The 17,498-nt window shown below is 47.0% G+C and overlaps 1 protein-coding gene and 1 long non-coding RNA gene across 4 annotated transcripts in view; one reads left to right on the forward strand and one right to left on the reverse strand.

Moving 5' to 3' along the window:
• LOC129468212 (uncharacterized) overlaps nucleotides 1-17,498 on the forward strand; it is a 234,011-nt gene that overhangs the window by 136,295 nt on the left and 80,218 nt on the right. The window contains exon 3 of the long non-coding RNA XR_010117218.1: nucleotides 13,922-14,047. This is a non-coding gene — a long non-coding RNA (uncharacterized lncRNA). The remainder of the gene's footprint in view (nucleotides 1-13,921; nucleotides 14,048-17,498) is intronic.
• CACNG2 (calcium voltage-gated channel auxiliary subunit gamma 2) overlaps nucleotides 1-17,498 on the reverse strand; it is a 141,312-nt gene that overhangs the window by 106,470 nt on the left and 17,344 nt on the right. The window lies entirely within an intron of this gene.

Here is a 17,498-nt window from a genome sequence, read left to right on the forward strand (position 1 = left end):
CTGTAATCCCAGCACTTTGGGAGGCTGAGGCGGGTGGATTACCTGAGGTCAGGAGTTCAAGACCAGCCTGGCCAACATGGTGACACCCCATCTCTACTAAAAATACACACACACACACAAATTAGCCAGGCATGGTGGTGGGTGCCTGTAATCCCAGCTACTTGGGAGGCTGAGGCATGAGAATCGCTTGAACCCAGGAGGCAGAGGTTGCAGTGAGCCAAGATCGTGCCATTGCACTCCAGCTTAGGTGACAAGAGCGAAACTCTATCTCAAAAAAAAAAAAAAAAAAAAAAAAAGAACGTTCTCTCTGAACTCCTGATGCACTTGGAGTCCAAACCACCTGCTTGAATGTTTGGCTTCTCAGTGATTGTGTGTTTGTGCATGTACACGCATGAGTGTGTGTGCTCATGTCAGCACTCTCTTTCCGTAATTAATCGTTTTTCTTTTTTCTTCATTAAAATTTCTCTCTCTCTCTCTCTCTTTCTGTTCGAGACAGGGTCTCACTCTGTTGCCCAGGCTGGTGTGCAATGGCAAGATCTGTGCTCACTGCATCCTCTGTCTCTCGGGTTTAAGCAATTCTCCTGTCTCAGCCTCCCGAGTAGCTGGGATTATAGGTGCCCACCACCATGCCCAGTGCATTTTTACATTTTTAGTAGAGATGAGATTTTGCCATGTTGGCCAGGCTGGTCTCAAACTCCTGACCTCAAGGTGATCCACCCGCCTTGGCCTCCTAAATGCTGGCATTACAGGTGTGAGCCACCATGCCCAGCTTCTTTCCATATTTAGATTATGAAGGATTTGAATGCCGGGATCCAACTCTCTCTGTCTGTGCCTCAGCCCTGATCTAACTATAAGATTCCCCTTATAAACTTCATTCATTCAAAACATCAACAGCAGACATTTAGTAAACTTTTTACTGTGTGCCAGATACTGTGAGCAGCGTTGGATGCTGGGCTAGATGCAGATGGACAGCTGGCTAAAGGGCAAATATGAAAAGAGAGTTAAGAAAAACCAATAGATTAGGGCCAGTTCATTTTTTGAAACCCAAGCCTCCACCATCCCAACTTTTGGGACCTAACAAGTTATGCTGTTAATTACAAACAAAATGAAATATAAAATATAAATATAGATGATAGCTTAGCATCTTCGGGCTGATTGGCTTGTTTGAAGGGGTCTATTTTAGAATTTGTATCTTTATAACCTGTCAGTCTCTCTGGGCTGTTATAAAAGTATTGATTATCATGATAGCCAAAAAATTGAGCTTTTGTGGTAGGCTTTACTTAAAATGTATTTAACACTGCACCTCCAGGGCAGTGTTCTAGAAGCCAGGAAGGGGCTCTGGTAGGGCTACCTGTTTTTGTTTGTTTGTTTGTTTGTTTGTTTTGAGACCAGATCTCTCTGTTGCCCAGGCTGGAGTGCAGAGGCACGAACTTGGCTGACTGCAGCCTCAACCTCCAGGGCTCAAGCGATCCTCCCACCTCAGTCCCTCAAGTAGCTGAGACTACAGGGGAACACCACCACACCCTGCTAATTTTTTAAGTTAGCCTCATCATACCTAGTTCTCTGAAGGGGAAACTGAGGCTCAGAGAATTAAAGTCATCTGTTCAAAGAGCAAGGCATTCAGAACTGCAGGCCAGGTCCAAAGTCTATATTCTTTTTTTTTTTTTGAGACAGAGTCTTGCTCTCTCACCAGGCTGGAGTGCAGTGGCGTGATCTCGGCTCACTGCAACCTCCGCCTCCTGGGTTCAAGCGATTCTTGAGCCTCAGCCTCTTGAGTAGCTGGGATTACAGGCATGCACCACCACACCCAGCTAATTTTTGTATTTTTAGTAGAGATCGTGTTTCACCATGTTGGCCAGGCCGGTCTTGAACTCCTGACCTCATGATCTGCCCGCCTCGGCCTGCCAAAGTGCTGGGATTACAGGCGTGAGCCACTGCGCCCAGCCAATCTCTTTATTTCCGAAGTTCTAAAATTATATACTTAGAAAGAAATGCTTTAACCTTGCAGTAATACATTCTCTTTAAGGTCAGGAATAAATAAGTAAAAATTAATCTGACAGTCTCGAAGCAGGCTGAAAAATATCACTCTGTACTCCCCTTGGATTTGACTCCCAGAATTGTTCCCCTCATTGATAGCTGATCGGCTTAAATAATTCATCCCCTTTCGTGAGGCCTATTGCTTCAAATTGGTGTTTGCTTGATAAGGGCTGTGACTGATGGGTGATTGCAAGCTGAAATGTTCCACCACATAAGCAGAGAGAGGCTCGAAATGGTTACCCAGTGTCTTAAGGCAAATCTGGGCGTTAGGATCTCATTCTTCTGCAAAGCACTGAATCGCCAACAAACAATTTTTTGGATACTCTGACCATCTGTGCATTCCCGACCTTCCTGTTGACCGAAGGGAGAGGGTTGACCACATTTCCCGGGACACCTGGAGGCATCTGTGTTCTAAGCTACAGGTCTGGCTGGAAGCTGCATGCTACAAGAGTCTGCACGGGGCCTCTGCCTCCTCGATCTCTGTGGCAGAGCTTCCATCTCCTTTTCAGGCAATCCAAAATTTGGGGACCCAGATCTCTTTCTGTCAAAGGGGGACATTTTGCTAGGAAGAAAAATGGCCAGGCTTTTAGAAGAGAAGAGAGAAGAAGTGTATTCTTGGGGATAAGAGGTTAGCAATTAGGACTAAGGATAGGAGCAGGTAAGTCAGGGGTAACTTCAGCAAAAGGCAATAAAGAAAGGGAAGAAGAAACACATCACATTCTCAGGGTAAAGACATCTCCTCAGACCCATGGCAAGAGGTGAACATGGACCTTGGTGTGCTGGGGTTGCTGTAGCTATACAGATTGGGAAGCCAGGAAGGGGCCCTGGTGGGGCTACCTTTTTTTTTTTTTTTTTTTCTTTTTTTGAGACAGGGTCTCTCTGTTACCCAGGCTGGAGTGCAGAGGTGTGACCTTGGCTCACTGCAGCCTCAACCTCTTGGGCTCAAGCGATCCTCCCACCTCAGCCCTTCAAGTAGCTGGGGCTACAGGCACACACCACCACACCTGGCTAATTTTTAAAATTTTTTATAGAGACTTGGTCTCACTTTGTTGCCCAGCCTGGTCTTAACCTCTTGAACTCAAGAAGTCTTCCTGCCTCGGCCTCCCAAAGTGTTGGGATTACAGGCGTGAGCCACTGTGAATAGGGGTGGGAGGGAAGGCCAGGAGCAAGAGGAAACTGGGAAACCACAGGCACTGGGGATTCTCACACAGGATGACTTCAATGAGGCTTTTGCTGAGAGCAGCTACGCTAATGAGCTGGGTCTTAGGAAGTCGGATTCCCCCAGCTTCTTGGAGTGACCTTGATTCTGGGAACAATTTCCGTTGTCCTCCAGTTCTCAGTACACGAGGTCCGTTCTCCTTCTCCAGGATCCTTGCAAAGCCCATTCTTCCCAAGGCATCACCAACCACCACTGGACATGATTCAACTCCCCACATAAACACCCCACCCAGGCCCACTGAATCCCATTCTGTACTTTAGTCACATGCCAGCTGATTTGTGCATCCCAAAGTTTGAGAAGCAAACGAGAACTGGAAGCTCCTTGGGCTAAGGACGGCATCTGCCTTGCAGCTGTTTCTATCTCCAGGCACAGGGCTGGGCCCATCATGGGACTTGCATAGTTATGTGTTGAAGGAGGCCGGGCACAGTGGCTCACACCTGTAACCTCAGCATGTCGGGAGGCCAAGGCAAGTGGATTGCTTGAGTCTAGGAGTTCGAGATCAGCCTGGGCAACATGGCAAAACCCCGTCTCTACAAAAAATACAAAAATTAGCTGGGCGTGGTGGTGCATGCCTGTAGTCCCAGCTACTCGGGAGGCTGAGATGGGAGGATCACTTGAACCCAGGAAGCAGAGGCTGCAGTGAGCCATGATTGTGCCACTGCACTCCAGCCTGGATGACAGAGTGAGACCCTGTCTCCAAAAATAAAAAACCAAAATGTGTTGAAGGAGTGAAGGAATGAATCTCCCAGAAAGCAATGAGAGCAAGGCAGGGAATGGGTCCAGTGAAAGAGAAGAAGGCAATTGATCAAGCTGAGTAGGCATCAAGGATTAGGAAAAGATGGAAAAGACTGGAAATCGAATTCTCTGAACTCTAATAACATCAGAACTATCAGTAAACCTTCTTTGTGGACGGTAGCTTGCCTATGAAGAAAACACCTCGCAGAACATACACATTGATCTCTTTTATGAATTCTTAAATGTTGTGGAAATGGCGCCTCCATAGAGGGGCTATTTCAGCGCAAACCACCATCAGGGGCACTGCAGACAGGAGAGGTGGCAGGAGAGAGGACAAGGAGGAGGTTTGAGCTGTGTATGCTGGTGGGGAGCGAGCGAGTGGGGGCTGCCCCTTCGCCACACTCACTGCTGCTGAGAGCCAGAGCGGAGGACTGCAGGTAGGAGAGAGGGGCTTCGGCCTCTCTCTTCAGAGGTTCCTGCCTTGATATGAGGCCCTCACATGGGCAGAGCACTTTACAGTTTACAAAGTACTTTACAGTTTATGAAGCACTTTACAGTTTATGAAGCATGAGTTATCACGAGTCATCTCTACTTGTCACTTCCAGGAAGTGAAAACACCCAGGCAGGCAGGAGAGGCAGCAATGTGCGTCAGGAGTGGGGATGTGCCCTCAAGGGAGGGTGGTCGGGGTGATTTGGTAACAGGGTTCCCTGTGAATCTCTCTCGATAGCACGCAATCGCTGGTGGGCCACGGGCAGCCGTCCCTCCCTCATGATCAAGTAAGACACAGGCCTGGTGGTGCCCATGCTTGGCCAAGTCAGCCCTGGCCATTGAAGAGGTTGCCTAGTTGGGCCCCCACCCTGCTGATAGCTGCAGGCTGATGCTGGTCCCGGCTAACGGTGCCATGTGGTGGGCTCAGAGCCAGCCTGCCCTCTTGGCTCCACCACCCCTGAAAAGGGACAGGGATGGCCATGGGAAAGTGACTTCACCTCTCCCATCTCCCACTTCCTCAGCATGGACTGGAGATAAACTCATTCCATTCTTATTTCATTCTTAAACCACACCTGTTTTTTGCTTGCTTTTTTTTTGAGACGGAGTCTCCCTCTGTCGCCCAGGCTGGAGTGTAGTGGTGCGATCTTGGCTCACTGCAACCTCTACCTCCTGGGCTTGAGTGATTCTGCTGCCTCAGCCTCCTAGGTAACTAGGATTACAGGCATGCACCACCATGCTCAGCTAATTTTTGTATTTTCAGTACAGACAGAGTTTCACCATGTTGGCCAGGTTGGTCTCGAACTTATGAGCTCAAGCGATCTGCCTGCCTTAGCCTCCCAAAGTATTGGGATTACAGGCGTGAGCCACTGCACCTGGCCCACACCTGTTGATAAGGACTCTTTTAATCCCCATTTTACAGATGAGGAAATTGAGGCCTAATGCAGAGCATTGAAAGAGCTGGATTGAACACAGGCAGTTTGAGTCCCAGGACCCTATTCTTACCCACTGTGCTATGCCACCGGGAAGAGGGAGGTAGGGTGCACAGTGGGGACCCGAGCCAGACTTGAATCCTAGCCCTCTGCTAATTGGCTGTGTCCTTGAGTAAGTTACTGAATCTCCCTGCGCCTCTGTTTTCTCATCTGTAAACTAAGTTTGATTATAGTACCTGCCTCAAAGGATTATTGTGAAGATTAACATGAGATAACACAAGTAAATCATTAGAACGGTGTCTGGCACATAGTAAGTGTTCAATAAATCCTGCCTCATTATTCATAGGGTTAGTGAGAGGATTAAACGAGATAATTTATTACTTTTTGAGACAGGGTTGCCCAGGCCGAGTGCAGTGGTGTGGTCATGGCTCACTGCAACCTCGACCTCTCAGGCTCAGGCGATCCTCCCGCCTCAACTTTCAGAGTAGTTGGGACTACAGGCATGTACCACCATACCCAGCTATTTTTTTTTTTTTTTTTTTTTGTAGAGATGCAGTCTCACTATGTTGCCCAGCCTGGTCTTGAATTCTTGGACACAAGCGATCCTCCCGCCTCAGTCCCCAAAGTGATGGGATTACAGGCATGAGCCACCATGCCTGGCTTAAATAAGTTAATTTATGAGGTGGGTGACCAATTAAAAAAAATGTGAGTGCTCTCCCCTCTTCTCTTTTCCTGACCCAATAGTCAAGCTCTGGTCAGTTTCCAAAGCCAAGTGGGAGTGGATTCCATCCTGCAATACACATAGTTCTCCTTTTATGTCGACTTTTCTCAAAGAACTGGGAGTTCTTCCAAGATGGCAAGTCTCATATGGGTAACGGTTCTCAGAACTATGTCCCATTCAACGGCCACAGAGCCTGCTGGGCTATGTTAAATTTCCAATGTCACCCCACCGGGGGACGGCATGGCCTGTCCTGGCAGTGTCAGCGCACTGGAGGGCCCAGCTCACAGTTCCCCATCGCCGTGCCTCTCTCCTGCCTCCAGCCTGTTAACCTGTTATCATAGTATCCCACTTTCATCCCTCCTCACTTTCTGTAGGGAGGTATTGAGAGAGAGAGAGAAGGAAGAAAAGAAAGGCTGATTTTACTATTCAAGTACTACCACTAGTGACAGCAACTATCAACAACAATATCGAAGTGATTGTAGCACCCACTGTTTGACAGGCTCCACCGTGACAGCCCTGTCTGTGCTAAGGTATTGAAGCCTCATGATGACCCTATGAGGTTAGCATGGCTGCCATCCTGAATTTGTAGAGGGAAAGTAGATTTGTGGCCACAGGGCTGGTGAGAAGTGATGCTTATACCAGTCACACCTGGCTCGTGTGACATCAAAGCCTCCTGTGTGGTCTCGCCCCACCCCTCGTAGAGCGGGCTCCCCACAGCGCTATCTCTTAGGAGGGCCAGCCTCCCAAATATCCCAAATATCTCTTGGGGGTATTTGCTGCCCCAGCATGGATTTTCACAGACACATGTGATCTTGCCCTCTCTGTAGCTGTGACCACACACGAGTACTTTGCACTTTGACCTTTTTTAAGTACCATTGACTTAGAAGTCCCTCTAAACCTGAATCTTAGCGGTGGCAGAAGATTATTCTCTGGTTGGAACCATGGCCCTCTCTTTAGGAGGGTGGAACTTGCCACCTGGAACTAATGCAAATGACTACCATCGATGGCGTACCCAGGATGCAGCCAGCACATAGGCCGGTACAGGATCTCACTTAAGTGCAATATCACTCATTTTGCAAATGAGAAACAGGAGGCTCAGAGAGGCTAAACAACTGGCCTAAGGTCACCAGCAGGCTCCTGTTTTAACTCATTCAATTCTCAGAGCCGCCCTGCGAAGCCCGGGGCTTGGAACCTCAAGTCCACACTACCTTCCTCGTGAGGCTGCTACGAGGCTCAACTTGCTACAGCTTTGCTGGCTGTGGCTCACTGTGAAAATGTCAGCATTTTCCTCTTCGTCTGTTTTACAGAAGTTCAGAGAGGTTAAGGGCCTTGACCAAGGTCACAACGCTCAGAAGCAGAAGACACAGACAGCCTCTAGCCCAGATTCTCTGCCTCCATATCCGGTGCTGTTCCCTCTACCCCACTGCCTGGGAACATCTGCTGGATCAGTCTCAGTGAATGCCCTGGAAAAATGGCAGGGACCTAATTTCCCTGAGCTGCCTGATGGAGCTTGCCTCTCTTTCTGCTTCTTCTAATATTGTGTGTGTGTGTGTGTGTGTGTGTGTGTGTGTGTGTGTGTGTGTTTTAAAAATCTTTTGTCAGCAGCAAATTCATCTGAAATTGCAGCAAGAATAATACTTCGGTGTCACCTCTACTCTTCTCTGGTTCTAACAATCTTACAGTATCAAACAGCCCCTGCTTCAGAAGAAAAATAATAATGAATGACTTAAAATAACTCTGCTGAAGAAAATGAAGGTTTGATTTGAATTGCAGAGGGAACGACTCCCTTTTAGTCTCCCTCTCTCTCCATTTCCTGAAGAAGGCTTTCAGAATCTGCAAGATCCTTCTGCATTCAAAGATTCTGAGAGTCAAGAAAAACCGGGACCAAATTATTTGATCTGAAAGTATATTTATCCCCATCATTCCAAAATACTACCAAATATCACCTAAAGAATAGGAAGCATTGGTGTGTCCATCTCTGTTCTTCTCTAAGGAGCCTTAAGCTTTCTCGGGTCCACGGGAAAGGATACGGTTTCCCCACCACTGCACTGCCTGGATGGGCGTCTTCCTCTGGGGTGGGTCAGAGAGGTCCATATGCTACAGAAGCCTATTACAAGCTTATCTCATTAATCACAGTGATTCACGCCGATAAAAAGGAATTTTTGGGAGAATGCAGATTTAACCCATGTGGCCTTATCGGATCAGATTCATTATGCAGATTTAACCCATGTGGCCTTATCGGATCAGATTCATTGTAACTCCATACCTAGGTCCCCAAAGGAGCTAGCAGGTCACGAGTGTATGCTTCAACAGAAACCCTCCTTAACCCACGTGGGCATAAATGAAGCTGAAATCACTAGAGAAATATACACTGGCATGTGTTGAGCCTGTGGTGCCGTTCAACCAAATAAAGTTCCATGGTTTAATACATTTCTCCATAGAGTGTCACAGCAGACAGGATTGTGAATTGCACATTCCATTTTTGCTCTTTGAAGATAGTTCTATTCAACCAAGTAGCCAATAGGAGTTCAGCTGATTAATAAAAGTACATTCTTTTTAAATATAATTTTGAGTATTGTTGTGGTTTGACTGCCCCATGATTGCATAGATTTCAACAAAGCCGGCTTGGAAGCTGCTAAAATGAACTTATTACTCAGCTTTTATTTACAAAATATATTTTGAGGCTTCAAGTCTTGCAGTGATGCCAATGGTCACAAAGGAGAGAGAACTGGTATTGAATCTGGTGGTATGCCGAAACCCCAAGGGAGGGCAGCTGCTCACCAGCCTGGCATTCTAGGGAAGATGAGGCCACGCAAAGTGATGGAATGGTTATCTTCCCAAACGCCAATTTGTGTTGGTTTGCAAAGTGCTGAAGAATGAATGACACCCCGTCCTGGCTGAGATTTATGTCACACAATTTTGGGTAGGAGGAGGAAAGCCTATTTTCAGTCTAATGTTACAAGGGGAGACAGCAAGTCAATGGAATTGGGAGGAAATGGCCAGAACCTAGTAGCTCAATTTTTAACCCCAGGGTGAATCAAAGTAGCTTCCCCGTTCCCCTTCCCCTCTGACCTTAGGGATCAGCCCACTCTCTCTATCACCTTCTACTACCCTCTCTCTACACACATTCACATTTGACCCAATTCCCCCTTCTAACCAAAGACTCGACCCAATTCTCAAGCCTTCTCCCCCACAGTTCTGACCCAATTCTCTCATCATTTCCACAAAGACATGACCCAATTTGCCTCCATCCTTCCCCCGGCACATGCGATAACATTCCCCCTACAGCTCTCACACTACGGATATGACCTCATTTCCACCTCCATGCCAGTCACTCACACCTGTTCCCCCTCCATTTCCCCACAATGGCCAGAAGCCACCATGGTTACCTTCTCTTCTTGCAGCTAGGACACCACCCCCTTCTCTAAAAACACCGAGGACACAGCCTCCCTTTGGCAGCAGCCTCTTCTTTCCCCAGGTACATTCACAGGGATTTGACCTGATTTTCCCACTTCTCAAACCCTACTTGGCTCATCGATCTCATCGCACACCGTCTTCCCAAGGACATGTGGTTTGTGTCATTGCTGGAATGTCAAGCCCTCTGACACAGCCAATGCTCCCAATCAACGCTTGCAGCACAGCACTGAGTAGGTAGTTACTGCAGCCCCTGGCATGGCCAGAGGAAACGTCACAGCTGGCTGTGCCTTAACTGATACTCAGTTATTAGGTTATTCTTTAAAGAAATCATTTTGTTGGCAGCTTATCTGCCAGCATTTTGGATTTCTTTCCTTCCTTCCTTCCTTCCTTCCTTAGTTCCTTCCTTCCTTCCTTCCTTCCTTCCGTCCTTCCCTCCCTCCCTCCCTCTCTTTTTTCTTTCTTTCTTTCTTTCTTTCTTTCTTTCTTTCTTTCTTTCTTTCTTTCTTTCTTTTTTTTCTTTCTTTCTGTCTCTCTCTCTCTCTCTATCTCTTTCTTTCTTTCTTTTTATAAAAAAGGACGTGTGATGAGTTCTGGTGAAGTGTGGTAGGGCTGTCAGTCAGGGGCTAAAGTCCTTTATAAGAAAACATGGGCAGGAGCAAATGCACCGGCCACTGAATGCTGCCCTTTCTATGTCAGTAGGGCTCCTGGAGAGGTTATAGGAGATGGCTCTCTGCGGGCTCTTCATTCACGGCTGCTACCTAATTAAAAAATATATATGTTTCAATTATCACAAATGATTTTTATTTATCCACTAGGAACCACATTATAATCAGTTATGCATAAGAAAGCTACTAAACAGTTTTCAGGTGAAAGGGCATTAAGTTCTATCAATGTTGGGGACCGATTTGTGTGAATAGCCTTTGAGGCAATTGGTTGAGGGAAGACTGGAGAGAGCTTTTGTAGCCTTGCCCTCGTTTTTGTAACTGTTCCTCCCTAGGTCACTGCCCACTTATGTGTGATGGAGAAAGAGCCCACTCCAGCTCTCCCTGTTCTCTGAACTTGGCTGAGTTTGGGTGACACTCAGGGTGGAACTTGGTTAGAAATAGTTGTTACTTTGAAAAATTCAGAATTTTTCTTCTAAAATGAAGTAATACACGTTAAAGGTTTTGGATACTGTGAAGAATTGTTCCAAATGGTAGTTATTAGGATGATGACAATCCCTGTTATCATCACAAGCACCATCTCTGCTGCCACCACCTTCATCATCACCACCTGCATCACAATCATTATCATCACTATCAGCACCACCTTCATGATCACCACCACCTGCACCATGGCTATAATTACTACCACCACCATCAGCATCACTACCACCACCATCATTATCACCACCATCACCACCACCTTCATGATCACTGCCACCTGCATATGGCTATAATTACCACCACCATCACCATCATCACTACCACCATCATCACCATCACCACCATTACCACCATCACCACCATCACCACCATCACCACCACCATCACCACCATCACCACCATCACCATCACTACAATGACCACCACCACCACCTTCATCACCACAATCTTTATCACAGTCATTATTACCACCATCAATCACCACCACTTTCATGATTACTGCCACCTGCATTGTGGTTACAATTACTACCACCGCCATCAGCACCACCTTCATGATCACTACCACCTGCATCATGGCTATAATTACTACCACCGCCATCACCACTAACACCACCATCATTATCACCACCTCTTCATGATCACTGCCACCTGCATCATGGCTATAATTACTACCACCACAACCATCGCTACCACTACCACCACCACCATCACCATCGCTACTACTACCACCACTACCAAAACCACCACCACCATCACCACCACCATTGCCACCACTACCATCACCACCATCACCATCACCACCACCACCACCATCACCACGACCACCATCACCATCACCACCACCATCATCACGACCATCACCACCACCATCACCACTACCATCACCATCACCACCACCACTACCACCACCACCGTCATCACCACCATCTTTATCACAACCGTTATTATCACCATTAATCACCACCACCTTCATGATTACTGCCACCTGCATCATGGTTACAATTACTACCACCACCATCAGCACCACCTTCATGATCACCACCACCTGCATCATGGCTATAATTATTACCACCACCATCATCACTATCACAACCACCACCACCATCACCACCACCATCACCATTGCTATCACCACCACCATCAACACCACCATCACCATCACTATCACCACCACCACCATCACCATCATCACCACCACTAGCAGCACATCTGAAAAACTCTGATTCTGGTCTTTATCTCTCAGATTCTTTTCTTTTTCTGTCAATTTCTTTATTTATACATTTATCCATTAAAAAGAATGAGAATGAAAAATAGAAAAATTATTCTTTTTTATTATTTTAAGAATTTGTATCTTTTTCACGAGTAAGAAGCTAAAGATCTATCTATCATCTATCTATCCATCTGTCTGTCTATTAATCGATCGATCATTTTCTTTTGCTTGTTGGTTGTATTTCCATGGCCCTTCCCTTTTAGTTTGTCTTCATCCCTCCACCTTCTTTCAGTTGGTTTAGTGCTTAGGGCCTAAAAGTAACTGATGCAGCACCTTGGAATATAGAGAATGCTTCCAAGCCCTCGCAGAAACTGGACCTTTCCTACCTGGTGATAGCATAGGGAAGAGCAACTACATGATTTTTTCTCTTTGTGGGAAAAGGGGTACCTCTTTTTATTCAGAGTCAAAAGTTTTTAAAAAGGAAGAAGACAGGGAATTTGAATCTTTGTCAGCACCTGGCGCTTTAGCATAATGATCTGCATATTGTTGACATCCTGTAAATGCTTACTGAATTAAATTTGAGCATCAGCCTTTGGGCAGGAACAGAATTAAATCCATTTTTTTGGGGCAGCCACTTTTATTCCAAATATATTTTTCGGTTACATTTCTAATTTCTCCCACCGTTTCCTTTTGTCTCTTATCAAAACTCATCACACCGATGCTGAAGTAAAGTTGACCATTTGTTATTGGAATCCATTGGATGGACCAGGGTTTAAATCCCTGCACCACCAATGACCAACCTGAAAAAAAAATCACTTGACTTCTTTTGGCCTTAGTTCTCTCATCTGTACAACCACCCTGCCATACAGGGTGGTTGTGGGAATTGAATGGAAAAATAAGGGCTATACAGTAGATCCCAGAGGATCCAGCCCATGGTAGCTGGATGCATGGCATGTGTATGTTTCCTGTAGATAATTACTTCCCCCACTCTCTGTTGGGTCCATTTCTGGTACGGCCAAAGGATGCCAAGTCTGCATGCTCTCAGGGACCAACTCTCCCTCTACCATCAGCCCATCTTCACGGTGCTCAGCCATTAGGAGACTCTGAGAATTGAAATGGGGAAGTATAACAGCAGACCAGGAGGCAGAATTCCTACGTGAATTTCTGTTCCTTTACACACTGCAGGAATGCTACGAGACAGCTCATTTCTAAGCTGGGGAGGGTTCCCACAGCTTGGCTGAGACTTGGGGGAGAAGACTCAGGGCTTGAAGGCCCTTGCAGGAGTGAAGCCAGTGAAGAAAGGGAGTCCCAAACCCGACTCCCACCTCTGCCCCTGTTAGCTGTGGGACTCTGGCAAATCGCTTAATCTCTCAGCACCTCTGTTTGCTCCTCTGCAGAATGAGGATGAGAAGCCTAAAACAGATTTTGCATGGTGGTTGTGGGGATAAAATAAAACCTTTGGCATACAGGAGGGTGCTCAATGGGTAGTGTTTTTCTTCCCTTCCTTTCCTCTCCATCCTCTCCTTCTTTTCAAACATTTCCTTTTTATCTTGTATTCCCCTCCCCACCCCACTCCTGACTTCTTCCCAGGTTTCTTGATTCAAATTTTCAGATATGCTGGCTACTCAGTGGTGGCTTGTATAGAACCTGAAGTTCTTAGGAGGATGGACACTAAAGAATCCAATAAGTGATAAACGTTTGACTGCATAAACAAGAGTAATAACAACACAATTATTTGGGATCATCATTAAATTGTGAGCCCAAATGAAGCCAACATAATCAAAATTGAATAGAAAGTCAGTAGAGACTCACACCCTCTAATTTGTTTGAAGATGCTGCCCTGGTTTATTACTGATGCTCAATCATACAGTTATTTAAAGGATATCCGGACTGACAATATTAATAATGGTGACAAATCTTCCCGGCATGGACGGCTCTCACTTTCTTTTAATTGAAGGGAAGCTATGGAAGTGTTTTCCTTCATTTAAAAAAAAATCTTCTTTTTTTTTTTCTCTCAGGCCATCTGTCTGGCTATTAAAATCCCATCAGCTTCATTGCGAGAACGCTTACTTCCCCCACGCCTGCCATCCCAAAGGGGGCTCTTACAGCCAACTAGCTCATGATCGCTCCGGGCCCTCCAAAGGGTAAGTGCATTTGCTCTCAGCGCTTCCTTTGCAGCATCCTGTCTTTCTTTCCTGGCATCTCATTGCTGTATAAACAAGATATTCTGTGATTTATTTCCAGGCCCCCACATTAATACCCTGAAATTAGTTTACATCCATAATTATGTGTTAATTCATTCAACTGTATAAGAAGTAGCTATGTCTCTTCTCATCAGTTTAGGGTCTAAAAAGACAGTGCTGGATCTCCCAAATAAACACTCTTGGGTCAAAGTCCAATACTTCAGGATTAGCCTTTGCTTTGTAGATGATGGTGGATGAAGTCCTTGGATCTAAGAGATTGAGTCAGGACTAAGAGTCAGGAAGGAAATGCCTGCATTCTCTCTGACCCAGCACCTGGGTTCCTAAAACCCTACACTATCTCTTTTAGGCTTGTGAGTCATATTATCCCAACCCTTCCTAAATACCACAAATCCTTTTTGTCATTATTGTTATGGGAGACAGTCATTCCTGTTATGACAAAACTGCCTTTCCTCTCCCACCCGGCTATGATCATTATAGAGAAATCTTACAGCTTCTTCCAAGCAAGCACCTCTTCCTACCAGAGGTAAATCTTTCTATGTTTGGAAGGCTCTAGGGTGGAGAAAGAAATTCCTTCCCCCCTGGTTGACAGGGAGAGCTAATTCCTCTTGTTCTGATGGTGTCTTGAGAGGGGGCATCTCCTGAACACCCTGGAGGAAACCAAAGGGAAAATCCTCCAGTACAAATCAGTGTGTCAACAAGGGAGGCAGCATCTCTCTCTCCCCACCCTGCACCCCCTGGCTATCGTCCACACCACCATCCTTTCTAGATGGAGGAATGGGTCAAATTGTAACTAAGAACCGAGTGCTCCCAACGCCTCAGAAAGGCTCTTGGAGTCCAGGCGACTTCTGTGAATTGGCCTCTGACCTTCTTTTCACTTTCTATGCCAGTGTCTCTTTTATCACCTAAAGAAAAAAGCTGATGAGTAATGGGGCTGAAGAGCCACCCGTCTCTCCATGTCTTTCAAACCCTGTGGATGGTTTATCAATAGGAACAACGATTTTGCAAAGTGAATGGTGGGCCATTGTGCTATCTGAGATGAATTTAGGTGGTATAGGGATGAACATTTAAATAGGTTTAAGCTGAGTATTTTGAAGGCGTGTTAAAAATATAACTAGTGAATTGAACCAGTGATTTCTTGGATACTATTGCTTAGGATGAGGCTCGATTTAAACAGGGGATCGATTTAAAGATACATGTTTGAGGCTGGGTGCGGTGGCTCACACCTGTAATCCCAGAACTTTGGGAGGCTGAGGTGGGTGGATCCCTTGAGCTCGGGAGTTTGAGACCAGCCTGGGCAGCATGGCGAAACCCCATCTCTACAAAAATACAAAAAATTAGCCAGTGTGATGGTGCACCCCTTTGGTTTAGCTCCTCAGGAGGCTCAGGTAGGAGGATCACTTGAGCCCAGTAGGTCAAGGCTGCAATAAGCCAAGATTGTGCCACTGCACTCCAGTCTGGGTAACAGAGCGAGACTTTGTCTCAAAAAAAAAAAAAAAAAGTAAAAAAAATATGTGTTTGATTAATAACAGTCCTGATTTAAAACAACAGCGCTATCTTTTGAGCCTCCACTCGGTATGCAAGTCCTTTATACAGATTTTATTTTAATTTTTATAACACACTGCTTGAGAAGCATTTTTATTTCTGTTTTTGTGTGTGCGTGTGGTGGACAGGAAACAGTGGTTCAGAGAGATGAAGCACCCTGCCCGAGGTGGCAGAGTGCATCAGGATTCAAACCCAGGCCTGTCTGATGCCCAAACTGGGCTCTTTCTGCTGGATCGCGCTGCCCAATCAATCCGGGAATAAAGTAGGGCAGTAAGTGGTTGGGTTCTAGGGAAAATCTATTGGTCCAGAGCTGCGGTGGTGTGTGGTCCTGCCGTCTGAGACTCTGGCCTGTAATTTTAGCCTGGGCTCCAGCCACAAGCTTTGCAGCTTCCTCCTATCGCTCAGTCCACAAATATCCATGCCCCGCCTGGTTTCTCTGTGTTCTGTGTGTCTCAGAGAGCTCTCCCTGGGCAGCGTTTCTGGGGGCGGCAGGGGATGTCTGTCCCAGCCTGGGGGCGGGCCGGCCTCTCTCTGCATCCTGCTGCTGTTCCTTTTCGCTCTGACCAACTGTCGTGGACCCTCTGGGCTCCAGCGTTCCATCTGCTCTGAGAGGGGCCTGCCCGCGCCCAGACGGCTTCCATCTCTCCCGGGGGCCTCTGCCAGCCTTCTCACGCTCTTTCCCCACCCTGTGCCACCTCGCTATGCTGAGCTTCTGCCCGCCGTCATCCTTCTCATGGACCCACCTCTGGTTCCTGTCCTCTCGTGCTCTGCAAAGCCACTGACTTAGACCCGGGGTGGCAGCTGGCTTCCTTTACCCTCATCGCTCTGCCCCCACCTCACCCACACCACACGTTCTGCCTCTGGCCACGTCCTGGTAACCCTGGTGTCAGGCACCTCGGCTGCCGAGGCCCATCGGGAAGCCCCAGAGGCACAGTGTTCTCAAACCGGAGGACAGGCCCTTTGAAACAGATCTTTCCGGCCGGGTTCTTATGTTCTCCTGTGAACTCAGTCTTCAGGGGAAGGATTCCGCTGTTCCGGGACCAAGGCGGGGAGAGCCGCCTGCCCTAGGAGCGGCTGATTCCACGGGAAGCCAAGGCACGAACTAATTTGTTCCTCTCTTCTTCCGTCCATCTTTCCATCCTTTCTCCTTTTCTTCTTTTGTTCATTATTACTATTATTATTTTTGCTGAGATCCTACTATGTGCCAGAGCCTGCCTTAGCTATTTAATTCTGACTGATTGGCCTATCCCCATTTATTCACCAAGAGCTTGAGGTGTGCCAGGCACTGTGCCGGGCAGCCAGTCACAGAGGTAAATGTGACACCATCCCTGTCTCAAGGGCTTTGCCACCTGGTTGAGGAGACAGAGACTTGAAAACAGAGAAGCACAAGAAAGTGTCCGGATCTCTGCTGACATCTGAACTGGCAGAGGCTGCAAATGTCTGAGGGTGGAGCCTCTTTGGCTTTGAGGCTGGCAGGAGAAAGGGGAGAGTGGCCACTACTCCTGGCTTGGATGGGCTCCTGTCTAATCCCTTCACCATGTCAAAACAGACACCAAGGCATACCAAGACAACAGCAACAGCTCGCTGCCACAACCCTCCCCAGATATATAAAGACTCATCTCTAAGGAGATGACCCCGTCACAGAGCAAGTCCAGAAGAAGGAAAAACCTCCATTTCTTGGTGCTGTTTCAGGCTTCTCTTTGGCCAAATCCTGCAGCTCTTTCATGCGGAAGGGCCCTTGGATTTGATGACTTTGTGGGACAGATAGGGGAGCCCAGAGCTCCCCTAAGGGTATCAGCCGGGATGTAAGGGGGAGGAAGGCGGATAAACAGACTCAGGCACGCAATAG

This window comes from Symphalangus syndactylus, chromosome 18 (genome assembly GCF_028878055.3).
Source record: "Symphalangus syndactylus isolate Jambi chromosome 18, NHGRI_mSymSyn1-v2.1_pri, whole genome shotgun sequence".
In the NCBI taxonomy this organism is placed as follows: domain Eukaryota; kingdom Metazoa; phylum Chordata; class Mammalia; order Primates; family Hylobatidae; genus Symphalangus; species Symphalangus syndactylus.